An 18,872-nucleotide genomic window follows, 5' to 3' on the forward strand; every position below is an offset into this window, starting at 1 on the left:
TAGTCGGCTCAATGAAGACGAAACTGGTGGCGTAGGCACAGCCTCCTACGTCAGTGCGGGCCGTGTGTTGTGTGTCAGTTTGGGGTTTGTGCGTAACAGATCGGGGGAATCCACCCTCTCTCCTGCTCTCCTCTGTGATTGTGAATGGTGATGTACAGCAGAAGGGAGGGGGCAGAGATGTGGAGGGTTGAGCCAGGAGGGAAGGGGTGTGCCATTATAAGGAGCCTCAGAGGAGGCATGCGTTCAGTTGCTGAAACCCTGAGCCTAAGGATACGAGCTGAGCCACCTAACCGCCCTGAGCCGCAGACAGAGGACCCTGAGAGCGTCTCTTTACCACAGCACAGACTCAGGTAAGGAGGGACTCAACTTTTCTAGTCAGGGCATGAGCTTACCTGTGTGCAGGCTGATCTGGAAACAGCAGCTGGGGGGGGGGGCACCTCTCCCAGCGTTCACAGATGAGGACACTGTTAATTAGGAAAGCACTTGTTGTCTCTTGTATGCTCAAACCACCTGGTAATAGATCCTGGGAGAATACTGCTGCATGTGGACAACCACGGAGGAGATTCTCCTGCTATCACCTCCTTATATCAACACTGACGTCTGTATTTATCTAACTCTGGATCTGTGGTTTTGGATCTGACCTCAGGGGATTCTGGAGTAATCACTTTTTCCTCCAATTACCTTGTTTATCTCTGAGCGGCTCCAAGGGTAGCACAGTCACAGTCAGCAGCACTTAGGCTGCACCTGATTACTTCTTAATTAAGTGGAGAGAAAGTCCCAGACTGTGTGAAAAAGCACCGGGCTGCACTTTCTCTCAGGTCAAAGAGTGCCTGGCTTTGTGAGGGAAACACTGCCAAAGATTCACAGGAGACATTCGGGGCTAAATATTTCTGTTGAGTTAGTAAATCCTACTTTTTTCTGTATCTGTATCCTGTGCTCGATTGATGTCAAGTTAAATGTCAAGTTAAAGACATCAAGCCTCAAAAGGAAGCTCCTTTATTCTTCCTAAAGCAGCCTCAGCGCTCAGTGTCAGCCAGAAACAAGGAGAAATGCTGGAGAAGTTAATCAGTTGAGCGCCGTTATTATGCTAAGCGCATGGTAATGATGATTCTGATGATAATGGTAATGAATGTGCATAATCTTTCCCATTATCAGTAAAGAGGATACTCGCTCAGACAGGGGAGAAAATGGGTGGTTAATGTGCCATTCACACACAGATTACTCCACGCTGGGGAAATGTTTGAGAAAGACTGGAGCGTGTTCAGGAGACGGAGCCAAAATTGTTTAAAAGGTGCTTCAAAAAATCTCACGGACTCGCTGAGTGGAGAAAAACACTTTCTCTGTTCTGTAAAAATGTTTAGGACCCTGAGAGAAGAGATGATTTTTTTTTTTTTTTTAAAGAGCCTTCAGTATATTTTTTAGTAGAAGAGTCTGCTTTTTCCCACTGCTGGTCTACTGTGTGTGAAAACACTGATGGTTCCATCATCTGCAAAGAATATCATCATTTGATTAGCATTGATCAAGATAAAATAAAAAATGATTCCCTTTTAGTTCCTTTTTTAGTGACTGCATCACTGAGTAATCTTTGTGCAACAAGCCAAAAGGATTTTTGAAGAATCACTTTGCTGCTGATGATTTGGTTTCACCATTAACAGGATTTGGCTGGACTGTCAACATCCACACAGCTTTTACCTTTTTAAGTCAGAAACCGGTTCATCGAGAGTTAAAGATAGAAGTGTGTCCCCGCGTCGCTGTATCTGCTGCTCTGCCATGTTTCCCTGTTTTCTCCCCTCACACCACACAGCATCACAGTCCTCACCTTGATAAAAGTGGAGAGCTCGTCTGGCTCGGCTAGATTGCATTCCTCTGGCTCTGTGTCCAATGGATTAGTGCAGGTGTCAATGCAGCTTAACAGCAACCAGATCAACGATGACACTGCATCAGCTGACGAACACTCTGCAGATTTTCAGCTCCTCAGAGTCGTGCTGCTGGCGTTTCACCCTGCAGGACACAGTGTCTCATGAGGGGGCTGATGTTCTGCTTTGTTTTCCCAAAGCAAAGATCTAATTAATCTGTAGGAACTGATATTTGTCATGTGATGAGTTTTCTCTTTCCTTTTCTTTTGAGCTCTTATGTACGGTGGCCCTGAGAGCTCACAGCGCTGCAACTTAAGAAAGCACATGCAAACAGACAAAACACAAGCAAACTAAGAAAACATCTTCATCAATTTGACAACACCCGTGCAGTATTTAGAAAACACGCTGCAAATACCACAACACATTAGGAACTACACCAAAAACACAATGGAAGTGTTTCCAGAGGACTCTTCAAAGGGATGCATATGTCCCAACACGCTTGTTGTTGCTGGGGATTTTCAGTCACAGCTCTATCATGGTCATCTTTCCGTCAGTTGTATTGGGAAATGAGGTGAAAAGTGCATTTTTGATTTATTCATCATTGTGTTACACCAGGGGTCTGCAACCTTTACTTTCAAAGAGTCACTTTGCCTCAGCTCACCTGAATTCAGATCAGTCAGGAGCAACAGAATCTACTTCACAATAAAAACTGTAAAACTTGAGGTTAGCCACAGGTGCATGGAAAGTTGGTGGGCTGTTGATGTTGTAGGAGGTGAAGTAGAGCGGTGGCAGGCTTTATTGACAGATGGGATGAAGATTTAGTTCAACTAAATGTTAACACAGGATTTTATTTAGTGTCAGTGTCTTTAATCATCAATACCCTCTGTAAGAAAAATAACTATTCTTTATTTCAATCATACTTTTTAAAGCTTCAAGGAGCAGCTGCAAAGGAGTCAAAGGGCCGCATGAGGCCCCAGAGCCGCAGGCTGAACAACCTTGTATTAGAGTATGTGCAAAAGAGCTGTGACTGAAAATCTGTGGGATTGAGCAGTGAGGAGTCCAGTGGAAGTTGTTTTTCTTCAGACACCGTCCACTCTGTCCTGTAAGAGTCTCTCACCAACCGTGGCTCTCTATGACAGTTCATCTTCACACACACTGACTGTAAATGTCTCAGCCCTCTCTGCCTCGGTGCTCTCATCCAAGTTGTACTTTCAGGCACTTGGAGAATGGAACTTTCTGGGCTGTTAACACAGTTTTATGGGGATTAGATGGGAGAACTGTTGGGTGTGATTTCTCCCCCTTGAAGGATGTATATCTGATGCTGGGAACGATTGCAGAGGAGATGTCACCCAGTTGAGAGTACGCCCCCAGGCACAGACGTGTTTCAAATGAAAAGAAACCCTACGAGTACAATTGATGAAACAATAGTAATGATATGCTCAGTTGATCTGATATCATGGAGCCTGGAACAAACTGAATATGAAGATCAGAACAATCACATCTCCAAATAATATCTGCTCTAATGTGTGTGTGACTGCTGGAGCCTTTGCGGGGTGTGATGAAGATAAAAAAAAGAGTGTGTGCTCTTCACGCTACGCCAGATAAGACTTCCTAAAGGCATAGCAGGACTAATGATTCTCCCAGCAGATATGATAACAGTATGACCGAGGACATTTCTCAGATAGACGAGATAAAAAGTTTCTCTTTTCTGTATTGTTGCACGTCTTTTAAACCCCCATTACATGCCTGAATAAAGAGCTCTCTGCCCTTTGCTCAGTGTCTGTCCCGCCATCACGCACAGAAGCAGAGTCAGTGTTTGTTGGACAATAACCAGGCTGAAACACACAGAGCAGGTGAAGCTACACCCAGCGAAGCTGGCAGAGCTGTGGCAGACATGACTTGTGTTGATTATCTCAGATTGGACAGTTTAGGATCCCCTCTGTGTGGGGAGCAGCAGCCCTCGGTGCAGTAACCTCCAGCGTTTGTCTGTGGCCTCTACGCTCGGCGCAGCTGTGTGGGAGCAGTAACGCGTCTGTCTGTGGAAATCCTCCTCAGTAGAAGGGTTTACACAGTTATTTGTGTCTTTTCAAAAACAACAGTGGTCACATTTGCTGTTCACATCGAGGTGAATCTCATGGTTCCCTTTGGCTGTTGGTGAAAAAAAGCCAGGACAAGAAGGGAAGCCTGTGTTCTAAAAAGGATCAATAATTCATCTTTTTTCTCTCTATTCTAAAACTGGGGATTTTTTCCTTCTTTAAATGCTTTGGTTTAGGTTGAGTGGGAAGACAGACCAATTAGAGAGCGCCGCTCCAAAGCCAAATAACGGTGATGTGTGTTCATTTCCATATATATTTATTATGTAATTCCCCTCGGGATAAATAAAGTATTTCTGATTTCCAATACTCTCAACTCTAAATCTCTGAATAACAAAGAAAAATATTCTTCAATGAAAAAAAGGAAAGCTAGGCAAAGGAACTTTTGTATTAATAGCAGTCAACTTACAAAAAAGTAGCGCTACATAACTCCAGATAAATACATAACCTCATAGCTCTACATCCTGCAAACAAAACAAAGAGAAGTGTTAAAAAAAAGAAAAAGGTTGTACTCTCCAAAACAAATGCACGTCTTTGTAAGAGAAAGGTTTTGATGACAAACACACTCCTGATTGTGGCCACAGGGGGAACTCTGTAGACATGATTCATTTCATGTGAAGCAGCCTCTGCTTGGAAATGCCTGCAGAGTTGGAAAACAGTTTGTATTCATTTCTCCCTCGGTCACATCCTCTGCAAAGGGGGGAGATAGATACTCACAAAAAATTAAACCAAAACAAACATACGTTAAATCCAATACTCACATTTAAAAAGACAAATACTAACATTAAATTAAAATCAACACTGACATTCATTAAAACCAATAGATTGATTATAACCAATCCAAACGTTTTAACCAATATGAACATACATACCTTTGTTTTAGCATTGGTCTGCTACAGAGGTTGAGTCTTAAGGCTGTGCAGATGGGATCAGGAGGAGAGTAATGACAGAGACCAGTAATAAGCTTTATCTAAAGCTTTATGGAAAGATCAGAGTTAATCAGAGTTATATGATAAACTTCATATCACTGAAACAAATCCCTCTTAAACTATTTAAAGATAAATACATGAAATAATTCTGCATGTTTACCACAGAGCATATCATGGTAGCGATCATCACCTTCTCATCACTGTTTGCCATCAGCAGCCCAGGACACAGGGAGTAACGACGACATCTCTATTGTTATTACTTCATAATAACAATAATTATCTATAACAACATACCTGGACAAACATGAAAATTAATTGATAAGTGCATGCATTAATATGTTTTTTTTTTATTTGTTATTATTTGTATTATTGTATTTATTTAATTATTTTTGTCTTCATATTTTCGCTCTTCTGTGTACTCCAAAAGGATTGGACCTCTCCTTTCAAGGTGGTACCATCTTGCTGGTACCCATGGGACTCACAGACTAGCATCATACATGGTATTGTGTTTTGTGAACGGCAGCATGTTTCAGCCGGAGGATCAAAAGGAAGATCCCACACCTCAAGCAGCACAGACGCTTCTTGTCCTTGAAGTCAGCGGGATCTTGAACTGTCATACTTTTATCTGTTTGCTGGTTCATAATCCAGGATTGAAGATTATTGGATGAAAAGTGTTTATGTTGTTTATGTTACTGAATCATTTGTCTCCATATCTGTGGTTAGTTCAGAGTTTCCTGTAGAAAACAAAGTCAGTTACAACACATTGGAGGCTGCTGTCACTCCATGTGTAACACTTATGAGGTAGTTACAGTACACTAGGACCAATGTCAGGTTCGACTACTGGAGCAGTGATTGATGTACCATGCAATAAATAACCACAGACCAGAAAATAAGTTTAAATTGCCGGCTTGAAATGTTTAGTAAATGACAAACAAAAACATTTAACATCAAAAGACATACAATTTCAATATCAGTAAAGAAAAATGAAATATTTCTCCCTTTATGTTCAAGTTTTTTTTTAGCTTATCAATACCTTTTTTAGAGTTAAACCTGTGTTTTGGCTTAGAAAATATATTTTGTTCTCAACCTAGGTTTTTGTATTTCAATCTCTAGTTTAATCCTTTCATCTATTTGAGTTAACTTAGTTTTTATCCTGAATAAAGTCTAGTTTTATTTTAGTTTCATATTTAGTTCAAGTTCTGTTAAGTTTCCTTTTTAAAGTTTAACCATTCCTCTTTTTGTTTGTATAACAAAACAATTACACCTTCAATGATACCATTACATCAACATGTATGGCTAACAAAACAAAAATATTCAAAACACAAACTCAAAATAATTCAGCAAAAGACTGAACAGTTTGTTGATCACAAATAAATGTCTTTGTCCTTAAATGAAATCCTTTGATCGTCCTGAATTGTTAATCCAGTGTCTCTGAGAGTCTTCTGCAGTTTTGCAGGGAGATATGGATAAATCCTACCAGTTTTTGATGAAACCGCACAAAATCCAGCAGAGGGCGTTTTGCTTCAGTGTGACGCACAGATCAAGGGATCCTGGGGTGGCTCGCCATCTTGTATCTCGCACGTGAACTCGAACTCCGGTATCCGTTCAGAATTTTCCAGATCCAACCTTAATGGCCTACCATAACATCCAAAACAATATGCATAAAAATCAAACAATACATCTGGTAGCTTCAAACATAACTAAAAGTCTGTTTTAGCTCATTCAACACTTAATAAAGCGACGCACTCGCCGTCGCGGCGGTGAGAAAAACTAGCATCACAGGACACTGAACTACAGGCTCATGCTCACTCTCAGCACAAATTCCACCTTGTATTCACCATTTCAACAAGAAAATAATAATAATCTGCTACTTAACCTTTATATTTCCATGAAATGACTAATACATCATGACAAACATCCTCTTACATATAACGTAATACTCTGTTTACACTCACCAAGTCCCGTTCAGAAATGAACACAAATATCGCCAAATCCTGGACAGTTGGGAAAATAAAATGACTCCTCCAGAGTAATAAAATAACTTCTAATGGACTCTTTACTCTCTTCTCTTCTACTTTCTCCCGTTTTGAAGCAGCAGCTCCGCATGGACTGTCTGCATCTCTCGTACCTGCGTGTTTTCTCCCTCGTTCTGAAGCAGTAAAACAGAACAACAACCCGGTTGGCTGTGGCTAGTCACATGACTCACGTTGCAGCGTGTCCTTTCAAAATAAGAGTCTCAACGTTTTTAACCATAAATGAAATAAATAACATGAATTTACAAGTTTCTCACTCTTTAACAATTTTAAACCATATGTAACACCATATCATGAAATATACATTTTTATACATATATTTATCGATTTATTCCTTTTTTTTCCCTTCTTCTTTTAAGTTTAACATGTTAATACATTTGTTGTGTATTTATCACTTACAGTGTTTTTTGTAAATAGCTGTTTTTATTAACAAGCTTTTATTACATGAGGCTATGTAAACCCAGGGTTACACATGCACTGGAGGAACCCAGAGTCTGGCTGGTGGATTTGGCCCATGTTGGCAGGCCTAGACCTGTGGATGTTTTTGTAAAGAGGTATTGAAGTAACAGTTGTTGGGGTTTAGGGCTGTATGACTAAATAAAGAATGTTGCTCCATCAGGTTAACCAAATGCAGTCAGCATAAAGCATCCCAATCAAATAACTGTGAACTCTGAATCTCTCTTCTCACCTTAGCATTCAACTCAACTTTGTCACTCAATTATCACAAAGTATTACATTTCCAACAACCAATTAAAAGGTGTAGGTGATAAAACGCTCATGATTGTGCTCAGGTTATAAAGAATTAATCAGGTTTCATTAATGGCCCATGAGATGAAATAGGTAGAAGCAGATTTTGAGCCATTTATGTTCCTTTATGATAAGTCACATTCTCACGTCATCTATCTTTAGTGGCTCATGCTGTGCTCCAGTGAAAAAAAGACCCACAAGCTACTGAAAACCCTCTGCACAGTCCCAGTGAAGAAACATAATCCTGTCCTTAATTCATTGATGTGGAAATGGAGGAGAGGAAACACTGGGGATGGATGGAGGGAGATGAAACAAGGATTGGGAAACAAAAAGAGGAAAGTGGCAGCATGAGAGTGAACAGAGAGGAAGAGAGACCCCTGGGTTATCTATGCATTAGCAGACTCCTTTTACAGCTCCATGCAGACACTAATGGATGAAACAGAGTGAGTCACGGCTTTGTCAGCGACGGGCTTGGAGCTTTTCTTCTCCTTGACTTGTGCTTATGACACCTTGGCCCCTTCTCCATCCGTCATTAGAGCCACTGATGCAAACGATGCCTCTGTTAGCTTCATTTGTACAGCCCTCTGAGGTCCTCGGAGCCCAGCCACACACTCACCGGCTTTTACAAGACACACACTAAACAAAGTTAGGTCAGTGGTGGTCGGATGGCGGCATAGGAAAAACTTTGATTTCTGACACACACACACACACACACACACACACACACACACACACACACACACACACACACACACACACACACACACACACACACACACACACACACACACACACACACAGTCACAGAGTGCTGGAAACAAAGATATGAGAGCCAGATGTATGATTCCTACTTCTTTGATTGGAGGGAGAAGAGCATTTGAACAATCTTCAGGGTCTTAGTTAACTCTAATGGAAGCACAAAGTGGAGGCTGTGTTTGTTTTGGAAGGCCTGGGTAAAAGCATTCATTTGTGTGAGATGGAAAGACTCATTCAAAGGAAGAGGAACATCAGGCCCTTCACTATAATCCATTTTCTTTTTCTCTTTCGTTCCAGCGTCACTTCAAGGGGCAAGGTTGTCCATCTGTGCTTATGATAAAGATCTGTCTGAATGAACCTTCCTGTAATGAGTCCACAGGCTCCTGGCTCAGTCCTTTTAAGAGCTCTGACAGAGGCCCAGTGTGAATGGCTCCAGATGCCACACGTGTAAACAGCACATGATAAATTCATAGAGATACAGCACTGATGGGGCTCTGCTGAGAGCCCCGTGACAGGCTGTTTACTCCATTCTATACAGACAGAAAAGTTTGATGTGGAGTCTAACTTTTAGAAATGCCAGCTTACCTTACTCATTGTATTTACTCCAAAACTGATGTGTTGGTTATAACACATGCTTCTTTTTATAAAAAACCCAATGGCTGCTTTCTTAGATTCACCTGTTCAACTGCTCGCTAATGCTAATATCTTACCATTCAGGTTTGTAACAATGCATTACAAGACAGTTAAAAAAATCAATTCAAATGTGTGAAAATTCAAATTAGCAGAGAGAAAATAAATCATGATACCCTATTGAAACAGCAGAGAGGTGTTTTCCTTAAAAAGAAAAAAAACAAACGTGTAAACTGTAAACTAGGAACACATGGAAACCCTAGATTGTTTATTTGAAGAGATTTTTTTAATTTGTATTGTTCATTGAGTTATTTTGATGAGAGATTTGTTTAAAAAGTCCCTTTTTGTCAAGAATCCAGGCTGAACCCAAGAGCAGTCAGAGCCTTAGATGGTGTTTTCAAAAAGCTTTTAATGAAAGTTCAGTGAGTTTAGAGAGGCTGGTATTGTGGTCCTGACTGTAGCGATCAGGCAGGTGCCTGGGATTGTTGGTGATTCCTGGAGACAGGGAGAACAGACGTCAGGACGGTTGAAGGCAGACAGAGATCTTGCAAAAAATGCGAGCAAAAGGTTTTCTGAATTCATAAACTGGACTTGGCCACAAAGAAACAAACCGTATGGCGCAACAATCCGTCAGGGACTGGATGTTATGTAGGCAGTGGTGATGGGTGATTAACCAGCAGGCATGCTGATTGCAGTCTCAGCTCAGGTGTGAAGAGAGAGAAAGAGACAGAGCAGAAAGGGAAGGGGGAAACAAAAAGACACCAGGCACTCCTCACTCACACTAAAATTCAGAAAACAAACAAAAACACACACTTACAAGCACACAGGGCTCACAGTGCAGGGACTGTGACATTTTTAGAATGTATTTTTTGTTGTTCACGATAAAATATAATTTCACTTATACCTTTAAGAAAAGGACAAACTTTATTTTGCACAGTTCACTCTACCCCAGAAAATTAAAAAGGGAATTCTCCTAATTTTGTAAAAAAAAATAATAGGAGAGAAAATATATATTTTTTTATACATTTAAATGTATATGTATGTTTGTATGTGTGTGTGTGTGTGTGTGATCCGCTCTCATGGCTTCTCCTACCACTGCTATGCTGACGACACCCAGCTCTTCCTGTCTTTTCCTCCTAATGACACATCTGTCTCAGCTTTGATTTCAGCGTGCCTGGCTGATATCTCTACATGGATGAAGGAACACCACCTTCAGCTAAATCTGTCCAAAACTGAGCTCATCGTCCTTCCTTCTTGTCCCTCAGTTCAACCACAGATCAATGTCCTGCTTGATTCCAATTAACTTGTGCCACAAACTCTGCCAGAAATCTGGGTGCCCTGATTGATGACCAGCTGACCTTTAAGGTTCATGTGGCCTCAATTTCACGGTCTTGTCGATATGCCCTCTATAACATCAGGAGGATCAGACCTTACCTGACACAACAGGCCATGCAGCTTCTGGTACAGGCCCTTGTGATTTCACACATCGACTCCTGCAACTCCCTCCTATAGGGCCTCCCTGGGTGTCCATTTAAACCTCTGCAGTTTACCCAGAATGCAGCAGCGCGTCTGGTCTTTTACCAGCCCAAAACAGCACGTCACCCTGCAGTTAATCTCTCTTCACTGACTTCCAGTAGCAGCTCCAATCAAAGTCAAAGCTCGTCTTCTGGCTTACAAAACATTGACAAGAACAGCTCCTGCCTACCAAGGGTCCCTCATCCAGGTCTACACTCCTCCTGGTCCTCTACAGTCTGCTTGTGAAAGACACCTGGCGCTCCCAGCCCCAGCTCTAAATCTCTAGCCAGACTCTTCTTCTCTGTTGTTCCCAAATGGTGAATGAATTACCTAACTATACGATCCACAGAGTCCCTTTCTACTTTAAGAGATGTCTGAAGACTCATCTGTTCAGGGAACACTTAAGCACTTAATCTGAGCCTTCTCCTCTTTGTCCTCAGGGTTAGTATGAGTCAGAAGGTCTCAGACCCAGCTCTTAATGAATTTTTAGTACTAATTACTGAATTTTGTTGAAGATTGAGGTATACTGTTGCAGCAATTAATTGTGGTTTGTTGGCTTGTTGATTATTGTAAAAAAAATGCACTTAATGGCAGCACCTGCAGCTGAATAACCTGTAGCACTGTTGTCGCGCTAACTAGGTTTTCCTTCTGTCTAAGCTCTTGCTTGTGTTGTGCATTGCTTTGGACAAAAGTATCTGCTAAATGAAACTGTAAACTGTAAACTGTGTGTTTTAGATTTTGCATTTACTGCATGGTTTGTGTCTTGCATTTGCAAAAATATTCAAAATAATCTTTGTAAATCATATTTTGTGCAGCAGCTCTGCAGCATTTAAGGATTCAGGGTTTTTAATTGTACATGGACCAACAGTCCAGACACAAAGGAAATCTTGTGCGGGGTTCTCAGAGTCAAGATGTTTAAAGATTTAAATAGAAAATATAAACAGTTTATACAAAGAACATAGAGCACTTCAAATAGAGAATAAAAACAGTTTAAAAGGAGGATATATACCGTTCAAATTGAGAATATATACACTTCAAATAGATGATAGAAACACTTTAAAAAGACAATATAAACACCTTGGGAATATAAGCAGTTCAAATGAAGGATATAAACACCTTTAATAGAGGATATATACAATTTGAATAGAGAATATAAACACTTCAAATAGAGACTATAAACACTTTAAATAAAGAATATAAACAACTTCAAATAGAGAATATAAATACCTTAAATAGAGAATATAAAAACAAGTACAGAAAATAGAAACTTTAAACAGAGAACAAGGACAACACAAGAGCACTGAAAACAATGTACAGGGTAAGGTGTGCATAAAAGGTATAATATGTGTGCATGTAAGGTGAAAGGGGGATAAAGAGAATATTGCACTTATGAGAGGAATAAGCACTCTACAGTCAGACATCTACAGTCAGACTTCCACAGTCAGACTTCCACAGCCAGACTTCCACAGCCAGACTTCCACAGTCAGACTTCCTTAGCCAGACTTCCACAGACAGACTTCCACAGTCAGACTTCAACAGTCTGACTTCCATAGCCAGACCTCCATAATCTGACTTCCATAGTCAGACTACCATAGCCAGACTTTCACAGCCAGACTTCTACAGTGTGCATGTAAGGTGAAAGGGGGAAAAAGAGAATATTGCACTTATGAGAGGAATAAGCACTCTACAGTCAGACTTCTACAGTCAGACTTCTACAGTTAGACTTCCACAGCCAGACTTCCACAGTCAGACTTCCACAGTCAGACATCCATGGTCAGACTTCCAAAGTCAGAATTCAACAGTCTGACGTCCTGGGCCAGACTTCCACATTTTGACTTCCACAGTCAGACATCCACAGCCAGACTTCCACAGCCAGACTTCCACAGCCAGACTTCCACAGTCAGACTACCATAGCCAGACTTTCACAGCCAGACTTCTACAGTCTGACTTCCATAGCCAGACCTCCATAATCTGACTTCCATAGCTAGACTTCCACAGCCTGACTTTCACAGTCAGACTTCCACAGTCAGACATCCACAGTCAGACTTCCACAGTCAGACTTCTACAGTCAGACCTCCCCATCAGACCTCACAGTCAGACTTCAACAGTCAGACTTCTACAGTCAGACTTCCACAGTCAGACTTCCACAGCCAGACTTTGACAGTCAGACTTCCACAGTCAGACTTCCACAGTCAGACTTCCACAGTCAGACTTCAACAGTCAGACTTCTACAGTCAGACTTGCTTAGTCAGGCTTTCACAGTCTGACTACGACTGTCAGACCTCCATTTTCAGACCATAGAATTCAGACTTCCACAGCCAGACTTCCACAGTCAGACTTCCACAGTCAGACTTCCACAGTCAGACTTCCACAGTTAGACATCCACAGTCAAAATTCAACAGTCAGACTTCCCCAGTCAGACTTCCACAGTCAGGCTTCCACAGTCAGACTTCAACAGTCAGACTTCCAAAGTCAGACATCCACAGTCTGACTTCTACAGTTAGACTTCCATAGCCAGACTCCCACAGTCAGACTTCCACAGTCAGACTTCCACAGCCAGACTTCCACAGTCAGACTTCCACAGTCTGACTTCCATTACCAGACTTCCACAGCCAGACTTCTACAGTCAGACTTCTACAGTCAGACTTGCTTAGTCAGGCTTTCACAGTCTAACTTCCATAGCCAGACTTCCACAGTCGGACTTCCATAGCCAGACCATAATAGTCAGACTTCCATTGCCAGACTTCCACAGTTAGACATCCACAGTCAAAATTCAACAGTCTGACTTCCTTAGCCAGACTTCTAGAGTCAGACTTCCACAGTCAGACTTCCACAGTTAGACATCCACAGTCAAAATTCCACAGTCAGACTTCCCCAGTCAGACTTCCACAGTCAGGCTTCCACAGTCAGACTTCAACAGTCAGACTTCCAAAGTCAGACATCCACAGTCTGACTTCTACAGTTAGACTTTCATAGCCAGACTTCCACAGTCAGACTTCCACAGTCAGACTTCCACAGCCAGACTTCCACAGTCAGACTTCCACAGTCTGACTTCCATTACCAGACTTCCATTACCAGACTTCCACAGCCAGACTTCTACAGTCAGACTTCTACAGTCAGACTTGCTTAGTCAGGCTTTCACAGTCTAACTTCCATAGCCAGACTTCCACAGTCAGACTTCCATAGCCAGACCATAATAGTCAGACTTCCATTGCCAGACTTTCACAGTTAGACATCCACAGTCAAAATTCAACAGTCTGACTTCCTTAGCCAGACTTCTAGAGTCAGACTTCCACAGTCAGACTTCCAAAGTCAGACTTCTACAGTTAGACTTCCACAGTCAGACTTCCACAGTCAGACTTCCATTACCAGACTTCCACAGCCAGACTTCTACAGTCTGACTTCCAAAGTCAGACTTCCACAGTTAGATTTCCACAGTTAGACTTCCACAGTCAGACTTCCACAGTCAGACTTCCACAGTCTGACTTCAATAGCCAGACTTCCACAGTCAGACCTCCACAGCCAGACTTCCATAGTCAGATTTCCACAGCCAGACTTCCACAGTCAGACTTCCTTAGCCAGACTTCCAGAGTCAGACCTCTATAGCCAGACTTCTTCAGTCAGACTTCCACAGTCAGACTTCCACAGTCAGACATCAACAGTCAGACTTCTACAGTCAGACTTCCACAGTCAGACTTCCACAGTCAGACTTCCCTAGTTAGACTTCTACAGTAAGACTTCCACAGTCTGACTTCCATTACCAGACTTCCACAGCCAGACTTCTACAGTCTGACTTCCAACGTCAGACTTTCACAGTTAGACTTCCACAGTCAGACTTCCAAAGCCAGACTTCCACAGCCAGACTTCTAAAGTCAGACTTCCACAGTCAGACTTCCACAGTTAGCCTTCCACAGTCTGACTTCCATAGCCAGACTTCCATCATCTGACTTCAATAGCTAGACTTCCAAGTCTTACTTTCACAGTCAGACTTCCACAGTCAGACTTCCACAGTCTGACTTCAATAGCCAGACTTCCACAGTCAGACCTCCATAGCCAGACCTTTATAGTCAGATTTCCACAGTCAGACTTCCTTAGTCAGACTTCCACAGTCTGACTTCCAAAGCCAGACTTTCACAGTCAGACTTCCATAGTCAAACTTCTACAGTCAGACTTCCATAGTCGGAATTCAACAGTCAGACTTCCTTAGCCAGACTTCCAGAGTCAGACCTCTATAGCCAGACGTCTACAGTCAGACTTCCACAGTCAGACTTCCACAGTCAGACATCAACAGTCAGACTTCTACAGTCAGACTTCCACAGTCAGACTTCCACAGTCAGACTTCCCTAGTCAGACTTCTACAGTAAGACTTCCACAGTCTGACTTCCATTGCCAGACTTCCACAGCCAGACTTCTACAGCCTGACTTCCAAGGTCAGACTTCCACAGTTTGACTTCCACAGTTTGACTTCCACAGTCAGACTTCCATAGCCAGACTTCTATAATCTGACTTCCATAGCCAGACTTCCACTGTCTGACTTTCACAGTTTGTCTTCCACAGTCAGACTTCCACAGTCAGACCTTCATAGCTAGACGTCCACAGTTAGACTTCCATAGCCAGACTTCCATTGTCAGACTTCCATAGCCAGACTTCCACAGTCAGACTTCCATTGCCAGACTTCCACAGTCAGACTTCCATAGTCAGACTTCCACAGTCAGACTTCCATAGTCAGACTTCCACAGTCAGACTTCCATAGTCAGACTTCCACAGTCAGACTTCTATAGCCAGACTTTTACAGTCGGACTTCCATAGTCAGACTTCCACAGTCAGACTTCCACAGCCAAACTTCCACAGTCAGACTTCCATAGCCAGACTTCCACAGTCAGACTTCCATAGGCAGACTTCCACAGTCTGACTTCCATAGGCAGACTTCCACATTCAGACTTCCATAGCCAGACCATAATAGTCAGACTTCCATGGTCAGACTTCCACAGTCTGACTTCCATAGCCGAACTTCCACAGTCAGACTTCTACAGTCAGACTTTTACAGTCAGACTTCCACAGTCAGACCTCCATAGCCAGACTTTCATAGTCAGATTTCCACAGTCAGACTTCCTTAGTCAGACTTCCACAGTCTGACTTCCATAGTCAGACTTCCACAGTCAGGCTTCCATAGTCAGACTTCTACAGCCAGACTTCCAAAGTCAGAATTCAACAGTCTGACGTCCTGGGCCAGACTTCCACATTTTGACTTCCACAGTCAGACATCCACAGCCAGACTTCCACAGCCAGACTTCCACAGCCAGACTTCCACAGTCAGACTACCATAGCCAGACTTTCACAGCCAGACTTCTACAGTCTGACTTCCATAGCCAGACCTCCATAATCTGACTTCCATAGCTAGACTTCCACAGCCTGACTTTCACAGTCAGACTTCCACAGTCAGACATCCACAGTCAGACTTCCACAGTCAGACTTCTACAGTCAGACCTCCCCATCAGACCTCACAGTCAGACTTCAACAGTCAGACTTCTACAGTCAGACTTCCACAGTCAGACTTCCACAGCCAGACTTTGACAGTCAGACTTCCACAGTCAGACTTCCACAGTCAGACTTCCACAGTCAGACTTCAACAGTCAGACTTCTACAGTCAGACTTGCTTAGTCAGGCTTTCACAGTCTGACTACGACTGTCAGACCTCCATTTTCAGACCATAGAATTCAGACTTCCACAGCCAGACTTCCACAGTCAGACTTCCACAGTCAGACTTCCACAGTCAGACTTCCACAGTTAGACATCCACAGTCAAAATTCAACAGTCAGACTTCCCCAGTCAGACTTCCACAGTCAGGCTTCCACAGTCAGACTTCAACAGTCAGACTTCCAAAGTCAGACATCCACAGTCTGACTTCTACAGTTAGACTTCCATAGCCAGACTCCCACAGTCAGACTTCCACAGTCAGACTTCCACAGCCAGACTTCCACAGTCAGACTTCCACAGTCTGACTTCCATTACCAGACTTCCACAGCCAGACTTCTACAGTCAGACTTCTACAGTCAGACTTGCTTAGTCAGGCTTTCACAGTCTAACTTCCATAGCCAGACTTCCACAGTCGGACTTCCATAGCCAGACCATAATAGTCAGACTTCCATTGCCAGACTTCCACAGTTAGACATCCACAGTCAAAATTCAACAGTCTGACTTCCTTAGCCAGACTTCTAGAGTCAGACTTCCACAGTCAGACTTCCACAGTTAGACATCCACAGTCAAAATTCCACAGTCAGACTTCCCCAGTCAGACTTCCACAGTCAGGCTTCCACAGTCAGACTTCAACAGTCAGACTTCCAAAGTCAGACATCCACAGTCTGACTTCTACAGTTAGACTTTCATAGCCAGACTTCCACAGTCAGACTTCCACAGTCAGACTTCCACAGCCAGACTTCCACAGTCAGACTTCCACAGTCTGACTTCCATTACCAGACTTCCATTACCAGACTTCCACAGCCAGACTTCTACAGTCAGACTTCTACAGTCAGACTTGCTTAGTCAGGCTTTCACAGTCTAACTTCCATAGCCAGACTTCCACAGTCAGACTTCCATAGCCAGACCATAATAGTCAGACTTCCATTGCCAGACTTTCACAGTTAGACATCCACAGTCAAAATTCAACAGTCTGACTTCCTTAGCCAGACTTCTAGAGTCAGACTTCCACAGTCAGACTTCCAAAGTCAGACTTCTACAGTTAGACTTCCACAGTCAGACTTCCACAGTCAGACTTCCATTACCAGACTTCCACAGCCAGACTTCTACAGTCTGACTTCCAAAGTCAGACTTCCACAGTTAGATTTCCACAGTTAGACTTCCACAGTCAGACTTCCACAGTCAGACTTCCACAGTCTGACTTCAATAGCCAGACTTCCACAGTCAGACCTCCACAGCCAGACTTCCATAGTCAGATTTCCACAGCCAGACTTCCACAGTCAGACTTCCTTAGCCAGACTTCCAGAGTCAGACCTCTATAGCCAGACTTCTTCAGTCAGACTTCCACAGTCAGACTTCCACAGTCAGACATCAACAGTCAGACTTCTACAGTCAGACTTCCACAGTCAGACTTCCACAGTCAGACTTCCCTAGTTAGACTTCTACAGTAAGACTTCCACAGTCTGACTTCCATTACCAGACTTCCACAGCCAGACTTCTACAGTCTGACTTCCAACGTCAGACTTTCACAGTTAGACTTCCACAGTCAGACTTCCAAAGCCAGACTTCCACAGCCAGACTTCTAAAGTCAGACTTCCACAGTCAGACTTCCACAGTTAGCCTTCCACAGTCTGACTTCCATAGCCAGACTTCCATCATCTGACTTCAATAGCTAGACTTCCAAGTCTTACTTTCACAGTCAGACTTCCACAGTCAGACTTCCACAGTCTGACTTCAATAGCCAGACTTCCACAGTCAGACCTCCATAGCCAGACCTTTATAGTCAGATTTCCACAGTCAGACTTCCTTAGTCAGACTTCCACAGTCTGACTTCCAAAGCCAGACTTTCACAGTCAGACTTCCATAGTCAAACTTCTACAGTCAGACTTCCATAGTCGGAATTCAACAGTCAGACTTCCTTAGCCAGACTTCCAGAGTCAGACCTCTATAGCCAGACGTCTACAGTCAGACTTCCACAGTCAGACTTCCACAGTCAGACATCAACAGTCAGACTTCTACAGTCAGACTTCCACAGTCAGACTTCCACAGTCAGACTTCCCTAGTCAGACTTCTACAGTAAGACTTCCACAGTCTGACTTCCATTGCCAGACTTCCACAGCCAGACTTCTACAGCCTGACTTCCAAGGTCAGACTTCCACAGTTTGACTTCCACAGTTTGACTTCCACAGTCAGACTTCCATAGCCAGACTTCTATAATCTGACTTCCATAGCCAGACTTCCACTGTCTGACTTTCACAGTTTGTCTTCCACAGTCAGACTTCCACAGTCAGACCTTCATAGCTAGACGTCCACAGTTAGACTTCCATAGCCAGACTTCCATTGTCAGACTTCCATAGCCAGACTTCCACAGTCAGACTTCCATTGCCAGACTTCCACAGTCAGACTTCCATAGTCAGACTTCCACAGTCAGACTTCCATAGTCAGACTTCCACAGTCAGACTTCCATAGTCAGACTTCCACAGTCAGGCTTCTATAGCCAGACTTTTACAGTCCGACTTCCATAGTCAGACTTCCACAGTCAGACTTCCACAGCCAAACTTCCACAGTCAGACTTCCATAGCCAGACTTCCACAGTCAGACTTCCATAGGCAGACT

At 43.0% G+C, this 18,872-nt stretch overlaps 1 protein-coding gene across 1 annotated transcript in view; it reads left to right on the top strand.

The window, feature by feature from the left end:
* Positions 1 to 228: 228 nt before the first annotated feature.
* Positions 229 to 18,872, top strand: part of pnocb (prepronociceptin b) — a 56,145-nt gene continuing 37,501 nt past the window's right edge. The window contains exon 1 of the mRNA XM_074685497.1: positions 229 to 350. The gene's annotated coding sequence lies outside the window, so the exon portion shown is untranslated. The remainder of the gene's footprint in view (positions 351 to 18,872) is intronic.

This window comes from Halichoeres trimaculatus, unplaced genomic scaffold (genome assembly GCF_033239565.1).
Source record: "Halichoeres trimaculatus isolate MK-OKI-2021-1 unplaced genomic scaffold, fHalTri1.1 fHalTri1_scaffold_13, whole genome shotgun sequence".
NCBI lineage: Eukaryota > Metazoa > Chordata > Actinopteri > Labriformes > Labridae > Halichoeres > Halichoeres trimaculatus.